Here is a 19,761-nt window from a genome sequence, read left to right as displayed (position 1 = left end):
GCTGCATTTTTTAAATCCTATTCAAAATAATTTCGGGAATTTCCTAAATTTTTTACATTTTTTTTTCGGTGCCTCAGTTGAAGTTTCTTGAGTAGCTAAGATATTTAATTAATTTTAACTCAAGAGGTGAACAAATACGTTTTGTTGCACATCGATTTAAATATCTAATAAATGTTGTTAAGACTAGGTCCTTCCTTAAGGGATTTCTTAATATGCAAATGGAAATTTCGATTTTCATTTGGAACTTGCCGATAATAAACTTATACATTAATTTTCTGTCTAATTAAATACAGCTTGCTCGGATACATTAAAAATAATGGCTATAATTAAAAACAAATTTTGTAAAGTTAAAGTATAAACTGCCAAGGCTTGATATAAGAAATACAACATAATATAGTTTCCATTTACTTTTTCAATAACCCTTGGTTTTTTTGAACCTAACAGATTGAGAGGATTTGTTGTATTTATTAGCTTACATTTAAAATATTTTCCATGAATGTGCCCACATTAATATGCAATATTTTTGTTAACCGCAAAAAGGCAAAACCGGCAGGCCAAAAACCCCACAAAGGGCGAAAGAGTGACCAGGAGTGCGGCGGGGAGTGTGGGAAGGCGAGAGAGGGGATGCTCGCTTGAAAACGTGAAAAGCACGTGCAGCACGAAAAGCGACGGAAAAGCGGCGAAAACTTTTCGGTGTGAATGCCTTCTGCACAGACACAAAAACGCGTTTTTTTCGGCCAGCGTCGCTGGCGACGTCGACTGCGCTGCCGGCGCTAACAGCGCTGCAGTTGGGAGCGATCTCTGTTAGGCGCTAAATGTTAACTGGGGCAAAATGTGACAGGACAAAATGTTAGCAGGCAGCTTTTTAGGTTCTGTTGCACATCCTTCGTATTTGAATTTTGCACGAAATACACGAATGCAAGCAGCCAGATACGGATTCAAAATATATAAATACAAACTAAAAGATTTAATGTTAAGACTTCAAATTAAATAATTTCATATTACGGTTTACTTTTATATTAAACTGACATTTCTTCTGATATTAAATTTAATTTAACTTATGTTTATAAAATGGAAAATAATCCAATTTGGTATTTTTATATTTATTTATTTATTTAACTTTTTTGTTGTATGTTGTTGTTCTTACTTTTATTTATATACAGGTTTCTTTTAAACCAATATAATACAATTGGTAGTCATGTTTTCAAATGTTTAGAACTCCTACGGACTTCAAACTTTTTAAAGGGCTTCAAATATAGTTTTGATCTGCTTTTGTTGTGGTTTTATATCGCTTAATGCTTTGCCAAAACGAATATATTTAGGAAACTGCATTGTGATTCAAAGTCAAGTCAGTGAAACTGATTTTTCTAAATATATTTGTTGTATTGGTTCTAACTTTCTCCTTTCTCCATGCCCACTCCCCCTCTGCCCCACTTCGTTCTCTTGCTGAAAAATTAGCGCTTCAATGTAGGCAATTTGTCAATTACTGATGGCAATGCAGCAAGCGCACAACAGGAAGACAAACAGCTGCAGCAGGAGCTCGTCCATCTCTCCAGCACCGACTCTTCGGAAAGCTCTGCTCCCTCGCAGGAGAGAGCGCGGCAGCGACGTCGGCAGAGTGGCACGAAGTGACTTCGCGTCACTTCGTGTTCCTGCCGAGCAGCTTGCCCTTCCGCTCCCGCTTACGCACGCTTACCGCAATTGTCTGTCTGCCGAAGACTTCGGCTCAACTTCGGCCGGCGCTTCGGCTGCGCTGCCGTCGTCGGCGTCGCCGTCGGCTTTTCAGCTGAATTTCGTTTTTCCGAATTTCCCTGCAGCAAAAACAGTTTGCATTTGTTTTTCCGCGTGTTCGCACACGTTCACGGGTCTGCGTTTTAATTTGGTCTTCCCACATTCCCATATTCTCCACCTGCCACACATCCATATCCACATTCATTCAAATTCTCCATTACTCTCTTCTTGCGGCTTTTTTTTGGCAGCCGCAACACCGTTATTGCACCGCGTGTGTGTGAGCCAGTGTGTGTGTGTGTGAAGGATTCGAAGAACTACAATTGGGATTACTAGTTTTTGGGGTTCCTTGGCGTTTCCCGGTTAATTTTGTCAGGCAATGCAAATTATGAATACGATTTTGCTACTTTCAAATTATACAATTTGTTACAATGATTTGGGCCATTTCAAGAGTTTTTAGGAATAATTAATAATTATTTAGGAAAATTCTTTTTGAGGTGGTCATAATGGTTTTCCTTAAGAAAAGTTTAATTTCCAGTGGATTTGGTCTGCTGGCAAATTGAGTTCAAAGTGTGTGGTACAAAATGATTTCAAATAAGTTTTTTTTCATTAATTTTAAGGATTTTAAACAAGATCTTTTTTTGTGAAATACGATTGTGATAATTTGAACAGAAAAACTCATGGTGAGCAGTGATTTGTATAAAACATTTTGCCATTTTTAAAGGTGTGCATACTGTAACTCTGCGGGCAGTAAAAGATTCAGAGCAAAAACTTTGTTAACAAAAGGGTTTTTTTTTACTTAAACGAAGAATACTAAATAAAAAAGTTCTAACATTTTGTTTTTTTTTTTTTAATTACGTACTGTTTTGGAAACTAAGATTGTGGGACTTAAAACCATTTAAAATAGGGGGCGTCACAAAAATTTACCTACTTAAAGTAACGTTAAACATGACTCATGAAATGCTGCAAAATATTCTAAAAAGTCCTGATCATAAAATAAAGGATACGGTTCAATATGCGGAATTAAGAAAACAGCTAGAATATAATTTCGAAAACTGCCACTAGGTTTAGACAAAGTTCGTAGCCAATGCAGTTTTGGAGAGAACCGAATCTCTCCAGAAGTTGCAACTCCGCAGCGACGACGGTAACTCTCCCGCTGCCAGCGCCACAGCTGGCGTCTCTGCCGACCGCGATAGCGACGTCGGCTGCGGGCAGAGCAGAACTGAAACTGAAACATGGAAATCGTGAAGAAAAGTCGAGTCGTGTCGAGATCGAAGCGCCGAACGGAACGGAACGAACGGAGCTGAACGGAAGTGCAGTGCAAAGCGGAAACGGAAGCTGGAGCAGTATTCCCACTTAGTGCTTGGCACGCACACACACCAGCTCGGACACACACACACACAAAGAAACGCTCAACCGAACACGCACGCACACACACACGTGCGTTTGGCGGCGTTCCCCATAATATTGTTTCTTATATTTTTTCAAACTGACAACGCGTGCAAGCGATTGAATTTTTTTTGCAAATTTTTTTAACGTGCTCTCTCTTTATATATAAAAATGCAAAATAAAAACAAAATATATATCAAATAAAATGTAACGAAAAACAACCCTAAACAGCAGCGAGAACAACAACGTGCGGTGTTGTGTGTGAGCCTGCCGCAAAAATCAAATGAAAGTCCAACTGCAAAGTAAAGCTAAAAGAAAGTCGACAAAAGTGGCAATATGCAGTGCGTGTGCATAGAAAAACCAGATATACAGCGGCCACAGGGTATTGTACTTTGGACAAGTGAAATATCCCCCAAACGCCAGTGAAAATCGAAGGAAAAACCAACGCAGCATACGCAGAAAACACCGGATTTGCTGGGAAACCGGACAAAAATGCTAGGCAGCCAAATCGGCTGCCTTTGAGGCTTAGTGAGTGGCTCAAGGTGTGTGAATCTAAATATTCCTCCATGTACGTATTCTATATGCAGATATTGCAAATTGTACATCAGTGCTTAGCACCCATTATTTTTTGTGTATTTTTCTTGTGTTTTTTATGAGCTTAGTCCGCTGATTTGTGGCCAATTTGCTGGCCGAACACTTCCGCTTTTTGGATATACGCGCTGATCTGAATGACCTATTTCACCGGGAAATCAAAGAATATTTTAAACAAATAAATATTGAGAAAACTTTATGTTTTCTCTGCTTAGCCATGGCATATGTATTCAAATAATAAAATTCCATCACAGTGATGAAGTGCGAAAAGCCAATTGTTTATCAATTGTTCAATAATAGCAAATGAATAATTAATATGCCAAAAATATTTCTAAAAAAGCATTGGCTCATCGTACAAAATTTTTTCCTTGGGTTTAAATAAATGCCCCATATTGGAACGCAAACATTTTTATTGGAAATTCCTTATAGCTTGTTCAATAACATTATTGTTATAGTGTATATTTTGCAGACACAAATAATTTGAATTTAAATCTATTGATCATGTATCATAAATAATATTATAAATATATATCATTGCAGTGGCTTTTTTAGTTTGTTTATTTAATTTAATAAAAATATACATATTTTAATTATATTGCAAAATTTGTAATGTTTTCTAATGTATTTTCTTAATTATTTTATTGCTTAATAGTAAAAATCTTTATATCCGATCCGCATATAGCCCTTTCTTTGTTGTAATTCAAGCAAGTTTGTAAACAAACTCTGCCGTCAGCTGCCGTCGCTAGACAAACATAAACAAAATCAAAAAACATTCAAGCGAAATGGGAAAAGTTACAATATTTTTAAAATAAATGCCGAGTTGATTTGATGATTTGTTCATGTCTTTCGGCATCTTTGCCAGGCCATCGCTCATTGAGAATCCAGCGAACCGCAGCGGGAAAAACATCTCCCGATCTCAACGGTCTTCATCTGACGGTCTATTAATAATTTTGATGCATAGCAATCCCCTTTGGTCCATCCTATTGGCCAGATCGTTCTTTGGCTAACTTAAGAGGGCTTTAGGCCTTTGATATACGAGCGTTTCGACTTTTACTGCGAATTACACAAGTTCTTTTATGTTTGCAATGCCATAGGGGATTTATTTTTTATTTTTTAAAACAAATTTAAAGCATTCTAACAAATTTTATTAGATTTATTACTTTGGTCAAAGCTAAATTTTTATATATTTGGATAAATAAGTAGTAATTGTCCATTAGGAGACTTACAAAAAACCATCATACCGCAAAAAAAAATGGGTTTGAAAATGCGTGTTTATGAATAAAAAGCCATTTGACATTTTATTTATGAATATGTTTCCACAGCTAAATACTTACCTAAATAAAAACTATGTAATGGCTTTCGGTATAATTCATACATTATTTAAAACACAATTGCACAAATCCTCTCCCAAGGCAAAATAATTGCCCATCAAGTCTTAAACATATTTTCATTTTATTTGTTCAATTTGGTAAAATTAAAAACAACGCTGTCACATCCATTGATGCTCAATCGTAAAATTATTCAGAATTTCGCAAAGAAATGGCCACTTGGCTTCCTCCATCACAAATAATTATTGTCAGGGGATTTCTCCCCTCTTCGTTTTTATTTCCATGCATATAGTACATGTGTATGTTTCCAAATTGGTTCCGCACATTTTGCCATATTAAATCATCAAAATGGAGGAAAAACATCAAAATGGCCACAAAAAATTAATGCAAATGGTGGCGCTTTCGCATTTAATATGCAGAAATGACAAAAAACGGTCGATAGAGTAAAAAAAAAAAAAAATTCAGGGAGCGCAAAGTTGAAAGCAAAAAAACAATTGGAATAATTGTGCAATATAATGACATATGAAATTTCATTTCAATTTTGTTTTTGCATCTCTTTATTTATTTATATAAGCAGAAACAGCGCAGAGGAAATCATGTCCATAAACTGAAAATTGTCATGCCAGTAAAAACTCAGACACACACGAAATGAACAACAAAGACTGCAGCCCAAATAAAATAAAGTATGAAAAAGCCCGAACAACTAAATTGATGAAAAATATTATAAATAAATTAAAATGAAATAAATTTACTCGGAGCCAGCATCCTCAATTGGTCATTCAAGCAGAAGAGAAATTGTCAGAATCATAATCAAACTTTTCCGGTACAGGGTAGTCAAGGGTATACATGCGTAGCGATAATTTATTTGAACAAAATTGTATAATTTACCCTGAATTTGGTATCTACAATAGGAACATATACAATAAATACTCATATTTTGCCTATAAGAATAAATGCATTTCATTTTGGAAACCTACAAGGCGAGCGTAGAATAACATATTCAATATATCTTAGGAACAGGAAGCTTCAAATACTCCACTTACAGCTTCGGTTTTTCCAGCACTTTCGGTAGCCAATAGCTGGTCCGCTTTTGATAGATTTCATTTTAGTTATTGTCATTTCACGCTTGACCTAATTTACGAGCAGGAAAAAGGAAACAACATCGCAGTACTAAAAATCAGATGGCAGTATATTCGGGGAGAAGGAACATGTACGAAAGTGTCGCATATTTGTCGCTATCTTTTTTTGATATAAGCCTGGTAAAAATCCATACTGGAGCACACTGCATAATGGCGAATAATGCGGGCTGAAAACAAAAGTGACTTCCTTTATTGTCGTCTCGACATATCCTTCCATTGTGATTTGAGTTTCAGCTACGGATTTGGGCTTTGGATTGTTGGTTCTGGGTTTTGGGTTTTGGGTTTTAGGTTTTCGGGTCCTGCGCCTGGCCTCATTTGTCCTAGTTTAAATGGTCTTTAGGTCGCGCATTAAACCATTGCAAAATTTGTGCATACATACATGCACACGGCCAGCTCTCTCTCGCCTTCTTTGTGTTGGTGCATACATATATGTGTGTGCTCGTGCATTTGTGAGTGTGTGTGTGTCTTCCTTTGTGTTTGTATTTATTTGTTTGCTGTTGGCTTTGATTTGGTTTCTGGCCTGGCCTGCTATCGCCATCAAATCAGGCACACAAACATAATTGTGCATGGGTTCGTGTGTATGTGGCTGCGCCAGGATCTTCGCTCTATGTGTGAGTGAGTATCTTTCGTGTGTGTGTGTGTGCCAGTACGCCAGTGTAAATAGCAATTACAGGCCGACTACCCGCGACCCCTTCTCCATCCTGGCTCCATGTGTTAGGGTAAATATACATAATCAAGCGAATGCCCCCAAAAACGAAAATGCAATGAGGCAGCGCACAGAAAACAACAAAAACACTATTTTTACACTCGCCAAGCAACAACACCAGCCGGGGTACACTTGAAAATAAGTCAGCTCTCAATTTTAGACCGTCAGAAGAGATATTAAGGTCAAGCATCACAATTTAACGAATACAAGCGAATTTATTGCCACAGAATCAGGTGCAACAAAGTAGTGAGTGTGGATTTATTTTCATAAATAATATATATTCGAATTTCAGTTGAAAATAAAAATCTCTTCTAAATATTGGCAAAATATAGCAAGTGACAGCGCTAACGCCCCATATATTTCACAACTATCTGCAGTATCCAGTTTGTTTTAAGAAACAGTATAACTTTTCTCCGTGCAAGCGTGCAGCAACAATGTTGCACTTAAGCTTCGCCTGCGCCCATAAGTATGCTTCGATAAGTGAGAATAAGCGTGCCTCGTGATGACGATGAATAGCGAGGAAAATGGGTGGCTAAAGAGGAGAGTACATAACGATGCACTAACTTAGTTAAAGTACTTGAATGAAGATGAAAAATTGTCTAGCTAAAAATAGAATAACCAACGTGCACACTTAAAGGAGAGGAAAGCTAATAGTTGTACAAAATGCCAATGGATGGATAGAGTGCTGTCAATAGTTGCTTTAGGACAAGTGCCTTAGTTGTAATAAATTTAATATTCCAAATCAACGAGCATTTGGTATTACCAACATATGAAACAACTCAAATATAAAATGAATTAAGAACGTGATAAAAATGGGGTTTATACACGCTTTATTACCATCAACATTCTATGCACTGGCTGCTGTTTTCACTTTAAGTAGTTCACCCAACGAAACTCTCAACTCGAAAATCGTCTTCATTACCTTCTGCAAGTGGCTTTTTACAAAGTCCAAATGAAAAACCCAACAAACCCCGGCAAAACCCGGCAAAACCGCGTGAAAGGGTCGCTCGAATGGGGCCGCTTCTCAGGTCCGGGCCCATATGTAAATTGGTGAAACTAACTAAATCAGACAAGTAAAAACACCAAATTTAATTACATAGTTCGGAGCCCAGCGATGGGAAGTGTTCGGCAAACTCGCAAAGGGAGACAGACGGCACATTACACAATATTTATTTAATGGCATGCCCTTTCATACATAGAACTCCGTCAATTTATGTCGCCCAGCACAGAAGCCATCCCTGATTTTCGCCCCGTGACCGAGATTCAGAGCTGGCGATGACGGCGGAGAAGCCCCAACTCAACCCCTTTTGGCCCACAAGAAGTTCGACTTTTGGCTTTGTCTTGAAAACGAAAGCAGCCCGGAAATGTTTGTGCTGGCCCCATCGTATACAGTAACTACTTAACTGTACTAGACCGTACATCAAACAATGGGGATTGGCAAGGGGTGAAATGGCGGTGTGTGCTTACATTATGCAGTTACCTTGCAGATGGATAGAGAATGTCTTTGCTAGCACAATGAAGGAAATGCTGCAATAGTATTATGTTTTTCAATAATAGTTCCTTTAAAATCAGCACTTGAAAAGCGGTGAAGAGTGGAGATCTAAAAATTAGAGAAGTTAGCGAACAGTAGAAAAGCCAAATAAATGGTAAAATGTTCAAAGCTGTATGTTTAGAAAGTAATTAGCACTAAATACTTCCAAAGATAAAGTTTCTTTAATTTAAGTGTGCCCAGTCCACAATACAACTCATATCAGTGTGGCTTTCGTTTTTTCGAGTCCGAAACTTTATTTTCCTCAGTGAATCTTTTGCACATATTTTATCTTTTCCTTGCCGCTCCTTTTGCGCTATCTCTGACCAACTTTTCGCTTGCCTTTCGCAGTTTCGCTTTAAGTTGGCTTTAATCACGGCCCGCATATGCATGTGGGTAAATGCACTGGCGCACAGATACGGCCATATGCATATAGCTTGTGTATATATGTATGCCCATATATATACATATATATATGTATGTAAATGTATGTATATATATACACCGACAAGTCTGACAAGCCCGATTTTCCACTTCTCCGCCACTCTTCTGTCTCAATAACTTTGGGCTTTGCATTTTCGTTACGTTTCGTATGCAGCTTTCGCATTAGTCTATCTCGCTCGCACTGCGGATGGGGCTGGGAAAATGAGGCGGTGGACGGGGTGCCACGCCCCTCTGCTCGCTTGTTTAATAGCATCCGAAGTTGCTGTTGTTGTTCTTGTCGATGGTACGTGTTGGGAATGTAGGACATTGTTATGCAGGCAGGCGGCACAAAAGGAAGAGCAAATGAGTGCGACAGAGACGGGGCTAGTGCGGGGCGGTAAGGCGCGATGAGGTGGGAAACAAGGGGGGTGTGGCAGGAGTAGGCCAGCCGCATGGCACGAAATGTGCAACACAAAAGTTTTCGTCATTATTGGCTTATGAGGTGAAATTTATTGCAGCATAATTCAATGGAAGACGGCAACGATCGCGGCGTCTCTTTCGCACTCTGTCGTCTCTTTCTTTGTCTTTGGGTCAAGCAGAAGGCAATAAAATGAAAAGCAGACAATAAAATGCGTTGGAATCGAGAAATAGTTCCCTACAGTTCTCTACTATTTAATAAGTTAGTTATACTTTTAACTCCACTTGCATAAATACCTTTTTCGACAAGCTTTTCGACTCACTAATTTCTTTGTACATTTTCTCATTTCAGCACGGAGACCTTTTTTAAGACAGAAAAGCCTAGAGAAACTAATAATAAAAACTTTCGAATTATTATGAGAATCTTCTATATTTGAAATATTTTCAAATTCAAATTTAAACAACTTTATTCTTAATGAACTAATTGATAATTAATTACATAATAGTAAACAAAGCTCAAATAGACTGAAATAGAGTCCAAATATATTACGAAAGTAAAATGCAATTAATTCAACATATCATATAAATTAATTAGAACAAATTGCATTTAAGTTATTAAAAAGCAAGATCAAGCAAAACAAAGCAAAACAAGCGTATAATTAAACAAAAACAGAGAAAAAAAACACAGGGCTGCAAATCCAATGAACAAAAGTCAAAAATAAACACGAAAAGAGGCGAGAATTAAGTGAACAGATATAAAAAAGCAGATCAAAGTGCAAAAAGTGTGTGGTGGCTTCATCGCGAAGAACAATAACCCCTCTAATACTGCATAATTAATTTCTTTCAAATACTCCGTTTAGTTCGCGTTTCAATGCAATTCAATAAATTCAATAAATTAATATGTTAAATCCAGCAGCCAGAGGAACGGCGACATAAATGGATCATCAATCGTAGAGGCAGCCGAAAAGAAATCAAGGTAAATAAATTGAAATTCCTCCAAGATCTGCGGGATTATTTGTAGTAATTTTACGGAATTTAAGACATGCAATGGATGGAATGGGATTTTCCTGGGAAATGTATGAGAGGTCATGGCATTGCCCACTATCTTGCCTCTCTCTCTCTCCCTTTCTATCTCCCTCTATCTCACTCTCGTTTTATTCTCAACAAGTGCCTGTTCCCCCAGGGTTCTATTCTTAGACAAACGATGCCTTCCCCTGGTCCCGCCATTCAAATTGTCTTTATTTATTTGTTGCTGCCGCCCGTTTGTTTGGCTCCTTGTGAAAAATGATTTCTTAATGAGTCGCAACTGTGCGGTAGATTGAACAGAAGAAGGCCCACGAAAAAGATTTTGGAATAGATTGGCATAGATCATCGTAAGTATTACACTGACAAATGGGTGGAAAAAGTGAAGTGATGCCTGCGAGTGCAAAAGATATCGAACAAATAGAATATATGAAGTGCAAAAGCCCGTTTAAAATTTCAATATCTTCAAGAAAATTGCCACACATCAGCTTTTGATACGTTCGTCTTAAATTCAATCGAATTCAGCAAAATTGTCAACTGTGGCTGCGAAAACTGACTGACGAAAACCACAAATTAGCAGCAAATAGCTGAAAGGAAGTTGAGATTTCGGGGAATACTCGAATACTCGTATAAGTGAAAAATCAAAAAATCACATACACTTCGAGGAGCACACGGCGCTTCATTAACATCATTCCACTTTCGTAACTCAATTTGAAAGCTGAAAATTCGTGGCACATGTGCGACAGCTCAGGAAACAAGCTAATTTCGGAATCAGACTCAGAATCCTGCACACACACACACCCACACTCACACACACACACACACACACACACATACGGATAACGCTGACGAAGCGAAACCAATTTCAGCACTGGAAAATCGAGCAAAAAATCATAAAAAGGAGAATGATTTCTCTTCTTTGTGGCCATTCATCGGGACTCATTCATAGAGCAATCAGGAGAATATGGAGCGGGGTTAGCACTAATCAAATCAAAGAGTTCGAAGCAGCTAAAAAAGACACTTCCGAAGGGGAAGGCAGGCAAACAAACTCGAGACAGGAAATGAGGAGCCATGGTAGGTTTTCTTCAGTCAGCCAACTGAGAAGATAAAAAGCCCTACATCCCATCCATGTACATATAAATATCAATAATAACATATATTTCAAAATGTTTCCAGCAGAGTCAGTTAAGTTTCGCTCACTTCTATGCAGATGGCAGCTAATAGAAATGAAAAGAAAAAGAAATCAAATGAAAGAAATTAAAAGTTCGTTCATGCCGCGGCCTACTCCACCTTTTGGGGGCAATAAAAAAGCTCGTTTATAAAACAAACATGCCAGCCATGTTTTCCCTGCCTTGTCACTCGGCGGCTTGTAAGACTTTCCAGCAGCTTCACGCCCTCTTTTCCATGTGCGACCCCCGCCCCTCACATGATTTTCCACTTGACTCGGGCGGCAATAAATACAATGAAAATCCCTGCATTCAAGAACAACGAGTTGCGTTCAAATTTCTAGGCGAATTCCAGGAATGAAGTGGTGCTCATATAAATTAATGAAGATTGCCTGAATTATGAGTTTATTTATCTTATAAGTCCTTAATTACATTTCGTGGAATTGACTTTGTCTCCCTTTTTTTTCTTTTTTTTTCAAATTTAATTTGGTGCTGCCTTTCACTTGTACCTGGAAATTTATTTATATCTGTATCTGGTATAGGTATATATTTATACATACATACTTTTTAGTAAAAAATATATTATTCGCATTTTTTGAGTAACATTTATATTTTTAAGCTACTCTGTAATGTATGGCTGACATTTCCATTTCATATAATATATAGTTGTGTTTGGAATGCAGCACACTCGAAGATTACACAAAATTCGGTTCGGAACTCTGTTTTCTTGTTTGCCCAACAATTTGGCCGCCGGGGAAACACCTTTCAACGCTGTGTGAAAATCCCCAACATGTGTCCCATTTCTGCTGGGGGCGTGGCACGGAGTGCTGATGGATTTTTAGTTGTTACGGTCGCCGAGTGCCGTTCCTAAGGGCGTTGCGCATACGCCCCGTGGGATGCCAATGCCATAACCCTTTTAATGCGCTTCCATATTTTACGCCGCCCACACAATTTGTATTCATCAGACGTAGATTTCTGGGCTACGATTTCAGTTGTAATTAATTTTAATGCAAACATTTTTGCGGCTTGAGGCGGCATTTCATTTGTTCCCGTTTACCGCTTGATGTTGCTAATTTTTATGAGCGTAATGATTGATTGATTGATGGATGGATGGCTGAACGAACGGCTGCAGGGGGTCGGGTATGAATCCAAATGAATGCTGATGGTTCGGTTGAGTGAATTGCTTTTTGATAGATCACAAATATGTCAGCGGGGGTGAAGAACGGGCCAGAACGGCCCCGGTTCATTGTTCGTTGTTGTTGGGCGGACCAAATGGAAATCGGAATGGAAATTCAATAAAAAAAGACAAACGAAAATAGCATCGAAATTCCGTTTATGAAGCGCAAAAATGGAACAGCGACAACTCAAATTGGATTAGCCTCATTAGCCAAACTAAGTTCACAAATACTAAAATAAAATAGCGATAACTGCGGTGGCGCACTTATTTACGAAATCTAGCGAAGAAGGCATTTTAAACAATAGAAAAATACGTTTAACTATTTTAATAGAATTTAACAAGAGCGTTGACCTTTCTCTCGCTATAAAAATTAATATTAATATGTATATTAACAAATTTATATGAACTACAACTATTTCGAAAGCTTACTCGCCGTTTTCTTAAATCCATGAACTTTGCAACTTTATTGAAAAACACACTTTAACCTCGCTTTTTTAACACGCCGTGAAGCCATTTTCTTTGTCCCGATATCAGCGTTTTGCTGAACTTTTTGGCTTTGGCCAAACAAATTGTAAATTTAATTTGGGCCCCAAAAATAATTGCCACATGTGGAAAGCGGCACAAAGGAAGTTCAGTTGCAGTGGAATGCATTTGGTTTGCGTCTCGCATAAAGTTAAACTCTCATTTTTTGCGCCACAACGATCACAATAAATAAAACTCTTTTTCCAACAGCAGAGGCATGAATAAATTTTACACAGCGAATGCCTGAATGGGTGGGAAAACTGAGACACATTTGACAAGTTCATAAATTATCAGGCATGGCAGAAAAATGTGTGTAATTTTTTTGATTGTTGCAAATTTTTCATTGAAAGCCATTCGCCCGCCTTCGTTCCCACTCCTTTAAAATGTATTAAACACAATATAAATGGCTGAGAACATTTCCATTTTAAATGGGGCGTGGCAGGCACTTGCAAGGCAGCAAATAAATAAAGGAAAGTTTCGCTGCCGCAAAAAATATAAAGAAGAGAATAAAAACTTGTGTACAGCGCATAAAAAGCAACAATAAAAATCCAACAAAGTGAGACACAGCCACCAAAACTATCGCCAAGTATAGTTATCCAGTTTCCCGAAAAGAGAAGCCCCAACGTATAGTACAAACAAAGCTGGTAGAAGGCGATTTGGGGGAAGAATTGTAAGTGGAAATAATGGCCAATGCGGCGTATGCGCGATTTAAATTTTCATTTCCAGCACGCCATTACAAAAAAGCGGGCTGAACCGGACCTTAAAGTATACAAAGATTTCTTGCAAAAGGGAGCAATAGATTATAAAAAGATTCCATGGAAACTGCGGGGATTTTATATAGGGTACAGGGGACAAGCGAATCTATAAATCGTGTTATGCACCAAATAAATTGGGAAGACGAATAAGAACGGCATACAAACAATTTACTTTGAATTGCTTTTGGAACTATTGAGTTCTGATTTTAAATGTTGGTCTGTAAAAATAAATTAAATCTTTTATCTAGTGAATAGGAGTATGTTTTATGGGAATTGTAATTAATTATTTTTCTTGAAGTTTCTGAAACACATATTCTTTCTACCTTAAAGTAATATTCCACGTTCCTTTCTCACACAACTTCCCAATTTTGTTTCCATTTTTCAACTACTGTAATATTCCTATTGCTTCTGTAAATCTGTAATTTTACTCAATTTCGAACCCGCTTGACTTCTTCATTTATCAATCATCCGCCCAGTTGCACTTGGATGACTTCATATGCAAATAGTTTGCCCTAAGTGAATATTTTCTAATGTGTTTTGCGCTCGCTTCTGGGGATGGAGCCTGGTCAAAAGCCTTTCAAGTGAAATGCATTTGCCCCTTTGGCCAGGCCAGCTTTTTTTTATTTCCCCAACCTTAGCCCCATCACTATCGCATATATACAAAATTTTTGAGGGTCATTTTTCTTAGGGGCAAAACAAACTTCTTGCCGCCCCATTTTCGTTGCTGCTCCTTAACTATCTTATGGGGTAAAAAATGAATCGGGCACCGCACACACACACACACACACACATATACACATACACATACATATACGTATGTGAAGTGGTTGCCTATATGGCATACAATGAATAATGGAGGCCGGGGGTCCTGGAAACCAAAAAGAACGAGATGCCGTAGCTGAAGCGTTGACAACTATAGAAAATATTATAAGGATATGCGACCATAAAGCAAAAGGAGACCAGGAACAACGACCAGCGACAACGAACGTCGCCGGGGAAGACAAATAAAAGAGAAATCGTTTATTGCAAAAGAGCCCATAAATTGATTTTTTCAAATAAAAATAAAATATCGACACACGAATGGGGGGAGCACCAGCACCACCAACACCACCAACACCACCATCACCCGAGAGTCAGACAGATAAAATAAGCCATCTACCATAAGGAGTTGGGTGGTGTTGGGTGCTGGGTGTTGGCTGTTGGCCTGATGGGCTGTTGGGTGGAAAGGACTAAGTGAGATGCTGCCAAGATACACGACTCAATAGCCTGCTTGTGGTCCAAAAAGAAGCCGCCTCCAAGACGCCATGGAAAAAAGAAGAAAAATCCACGCCAGAGAGGAGAAAAGAAATGGCCAGAAAGAGTGGAAGATAGTTGGGGTAGCAGTACGTAGGAGATGGCTGATGGAGAAACATTGTCCTCGGCGTCTTTGTCGTCATCAGAGATTCGCCTATGTCCTTTTTGGCCAAGGTATATTGTCTCCCAGCCCATTTTCCCATTTTCTCATTTAAGTTAAAAACTATTAGGCGGCGCACCCACAAAGCCACCCACTGTAGTAGTACATAAATTAGATGAACCCACACATTCACCCAAAAGAAAAAAAAACCGGGACGACGCAGTTTCCTTTGGTGGGGGTTGGATGAATTTTTATTAAAAACTATGGCCGTCTCTTTAATAAGGATGTGAACGGCACACGAACACATGGAAGCACGGGAACATAAATAAGGACACACACAGACGGCATTTATCTAGCCCAGAAAAAATGATACAAAAAATGGTAAAATGGTAGAGGAGGCAGTGCTAAGTTGGTAGAATGGGCGGCAAGATAGTTTTCCGCAGGAGAGAGCTGGTGGTTACATAAGAAGGATATTTGATTCCATTTCAGTTCACTTCATTCAGCAGAAGAAATATGTTATACTCTGTGGATTTTGGCGTTGCTGGTAGTTTTTTTTTGGCCTCATTTCAATGGAAAACAAAATTTAGTTCATCAATTTGAACTAGAACCCTGCTAATGATCGCTGATTACCCAGCTGAAATTTGTGTAGGAAATTGATTATGAATTATTTATAATTGTCCCGTACAACACCTTTTATAATACAGATCGTTTCTAATGCGCGTCTTCCCCACTTGCCCGTTTTAGTTTTCAAACTTGGTAGCCGCAGCTCTGCCATCTTTCAATCCCACAATTCCCACCATAATCCTGCTCTAGAAAGAAAAAACCACACTCTGCTCCAGTGTCGTTGGTTTCTCCGCCCATAACTCGCAACATAAATCAATTTGGCCATTTATTTAGCAGCAGCCAGCAGGCAGCAGGCGACATTTGCATTTGCTTATTAAAAGCGGGGCGAGAGACAAAGAAGATGGAACGGGTAGTCGTGACAAATATATTTCACAATTTTAATTGGCCAAACAAACTTGAAGTTTTGAAGTTGGAACCGAGTTGAAGTTGAGGCTAAAACTTGATTCCTTTCTTCATTCGCTGCATTTTCTGTGTTCTGTTTCTTCGTCTTACGCTGTCGCATCTTCATTGTATTCATATACCCTTTTGTTTCGAAGGCATGACTATTATAACGTGCAGCTTGGAATCGGCTCACTGGTTTCTGGAGCTTTTGTTACCCAAAATGTGTGTTTTTTGTATGCATTTTAAAACCAATAAATAGATCAGTTAGATACCAATTTGCATTACACGTAAAGATCTATTTACGGCTTAGTTTACGGCATTGTAATTGCGACTCGCTGCTGATTCTGGACGTGCAACATGGAATTACATCTGCATTTGGTAATCTAATGTACTCTGCTTAAATTTAATCCATATTCGGTGGCCATCAAGTGTATTTGAAAGTTGCAGAGCAACTAAACTTTCAGTTGGCCTGTTTTGTTTGCTACTGGCAAGGGAAAAGTTTTCAATCCAAAAGGCAGGTTGGCTAAATTAAAAAGAGTGCGTGGATGGAGCGGAGTGGAGATACATTGGCGGCAGTTCCAACTTGGCCATAAAGTTTATCGCCAAAGCAGAGACGGGCGCATCTGCCGGAGAATCTCGATGCTCTTGGATATTCAAGCCTGGAGAGTCTGGGGCAATCATACATCCATATCCTCATGTTATTTAACGATGCCTTTTATGTGCAGCGCGAAATGCAAAAAGGATTAAAAGTCATCCCACTCAGCCTTCAGCCCGGTATCCTTCAAGTGGCGTGAAATTTGGCACTTGAGTGGCGTTTCTCGGTCTTTACGTAACTTTTAACTAAACTGAAAGCACTTTTGTGTGGGCGTGCTAAAATATTAAAAAATATCGTTTACTTCCGGATCTCATAAAGTGTCATAGTGGCTTTCCATCCCTACTTCGGAAAGCGTTGGCTTTAGCCACAAACCTTTTCGCTTCGATAAGTAGCCTTTGATTTAGTTGTCATGAATTTCATTTGATGTGAAAGGAATATGATATTTCTATAAATAAATTGTCAGCAGGGAGCCACATCAAAGTGTAATGTCCTTCTGAATTCGATTTTTAATTTAACATTTTATGTTTGCGAATCGGGCAGACGAACTTTTGATTTGTGTGGCTTAATAATATGTGAGGAACTATTTCATGATGACAAGAATTTTATTTTATTTTATATTTAAAGGGCTCAAAGAGTTAATAACTGACAATGTGACCCTCTGCTTTTTTATATCGAATACCCTCACCCATTGAAGCAATACTCGTTGGTATTTCTGTGTCCACTGAATATTGCTTTTTTCTTTTACATATTTCCCATGCATTTTCATACACTGTTTTTTTTGCTCTTTGCCCCCTTTGCCGCTTGGTTTATACTCTTTGCATTGGCCAATTACGTTGGGTAAAAGCAAACGGAACGAATGCCAATTGGTTGCCAGATAAAGAATGCAACTGCAAACTGGGATTCAGATTCAGACTCGATTCAGATCGGCACTGACGCAGATACCCAGATACCCAGATACGCAGACACTCAGATTCGCAGATACCCAGATACGCAGATACGGCTACAAATGCCAGCGCGGGTATATTTTTTAATATCACAAATGGAAGGAATTATTATTGAAATATTTGCAAGGCACAGATACAATTGAGGCGATGGCAGGAGGAGTAAGACTCCTTCGTGTCCTTTGGCTCCTGTTTCAGTTTCCGTTTCAGTTTCTGTTTCAGTTCCTGCTCCAGACCGAGATGACATTATTTATGGCAGCTAGTGGAGTGGAGACAAGTGTCCTCCAGCGGTCTTCCCCCTGGCAATTAAAACGCCAAACTAATTAGATGAATTCTGTGTGATTTCCGTATAATTAAATTGCCCATTTGAGTGAAGTCGAGTAGAGTGGAGCCTCCATTCAGCTGGAAGATACTTGATTTCTAAAAAGAAGGAAGCAACTTTAATGCTTACGGAAGGTTGAGGGAAAGATTTGTACATGGGATGAAATGAGAACAAATTTTATAGAAATGTGTCAGCATTGACTAATTGGCTGTAGCTGACTATTGAATATTCGACTAATTGGCTTAACTTAACTTAACTTAAATTATTTTCACCGCAAAACTACAAATATTTCTATATATATTTTGCCATACCATAAAACTCTAGTTATCAGGCAAATGGGAGGTAAAAGGAAACTTCATTTATTTTTACAGAATACTCGTACGTGCCGTTTAATATCAGCTTTATGTCTTTCAGTGTGTGAAGATGTTTTACAACATTTATAACATGCTAACTATACACAACACACGGCTGGGAGTTTCCACAGCCACCCACTCGACGCTTAAGTTTTCGGTACTTAACGTAATTTCCTTTTGCTGGCAACTTTTCCACCCACTTTCCGGGTGGAGGGGTGGCTTATTTTTTGTTTGGTGGGCTGGGTGGTCGGCTCATGTTGATGGAGCCTCTAGTTGAGCCAAAGATAAATAAGCAAATAGGCAAATAAATCTTCATTTCAACTTCTTGTGAGGCTTTCTAACTTTTTCTCAGCTGCCCAGTGATGCTGCTGCTCCACCGCCTCATGCCTTTTAAGTTTTTGCGTTTCGCTTCCATTCCATCCTGCATCCTGCATTTGCCCCCTGAGCTCCTTGTGCTTCTTAGCCAATTCAAAATTTCCAACTTACGCTAGTAAATTGTTCGGGTAACATGCACTTAAGTATGCCGTACCCCACTCCACCCGCCGCCGGAAACACCCCCTGATTTTCCTGCTCTTATTTTTGGAACCCGCAGCTGGAACATGTGTACCATGCACACGGTTCTGTCTCTCGACCCTGTTCTCTTTGCTCTTGCCATTAAAAGTTGAGCCCTGCAGGGCGAAAGTTTTCCCCGAAAACGCTTAGCCCTGCTAACCAGCCATCCAGCCATTCTGCCAACCAGCCACCCAACCACCCACTTTTCCAGCTTTTCATTTTTCGGTTCTTCATTGTTGGAGTATTTTTGGTATTTTACTTTGGTATTTCATTTGCGTTGTCTTCCCTCTTATTTGTTCTTGCCATTCCGTTGTCAAGTGCAACATTTTGGGGTTGCAATTGGGAAAATTTTCAAGTGGGGAGCGGTGCTGAAAATGGGGCCGTGAGTGATATGTAGGTGACACGGCAAAAAGAGGAGGGAAAACTTTGCTGGCCGTAAGTTGAGTGTCAGGCTTCGGGAACTAATTAACATATCGAGTAGCACAATTAGGTCAGCCACTGAGATGGATAAATTATTTAATCGCGGGCCCAGTAAAAAGTTTTCGAATTAATATTTTACCTGTTTAGATTGGCTGAGATAATTGAGATAAACTGTTTAAAATAAGTAGTAACTGTTACATTTGCATTTTTCAACTTAAGTCAACGGATGGTTTATAAGTTCGGTTTCTCTAGGGAATCCACACAAGTTTCCCCATTTCTCTGGTTAGT

General features: G+C 38.8%; 1 long non-coding RNA gene across 2 annotated transcripts; it reads left to right on the top strand.

The window, feature by feature from the left end:
- Window positions 1–1,813: 1,813 nt before the first annotated feature.
- On the top strand, window positions 1,814–10,219 carry LOC26526604. 2 transcript variants are annotated; one of them, XR_001448419.2, is made up of 3 exons: window positions 1,814–1,865; window positions 3,349–3,659; window positions 9,602–10,219. It is a non-coding gene; the product is annotated as an uncharacterized LOC26526604 (long non-coding RNA). The 2 variants fall into 2 exon arrangements; XR_003408096.1 differs by having other exon boundaries at window positions 3,349–3,685.
- Window positions 10,220–19,761: the final 9,542 nt, after the last annotated feature.

The sequence above is a fragment of the Drosophila erecta genome, unplaced genomic scaffold (genome assembly GCF_003286155.1).
Source record: "Drosophila erecta strain 14021-0224.00,06,07 unplaced genomic scaffold, DereRS2 tig00000137-arrow-arrow-pilon, whole genome shotgun sequence".
In the NCBI taxonomy this organism is placed as follows: Eukaryota; Metazoa; Arthropoda; class Insecta; order Diptera; family Drosophilidae; genus Drosophila; species Drosophila erecta.
Note: the sequence above shows the minus strand (reverse complement) of the source record. Positions and strands in the feature narration are given on the sequence as shown.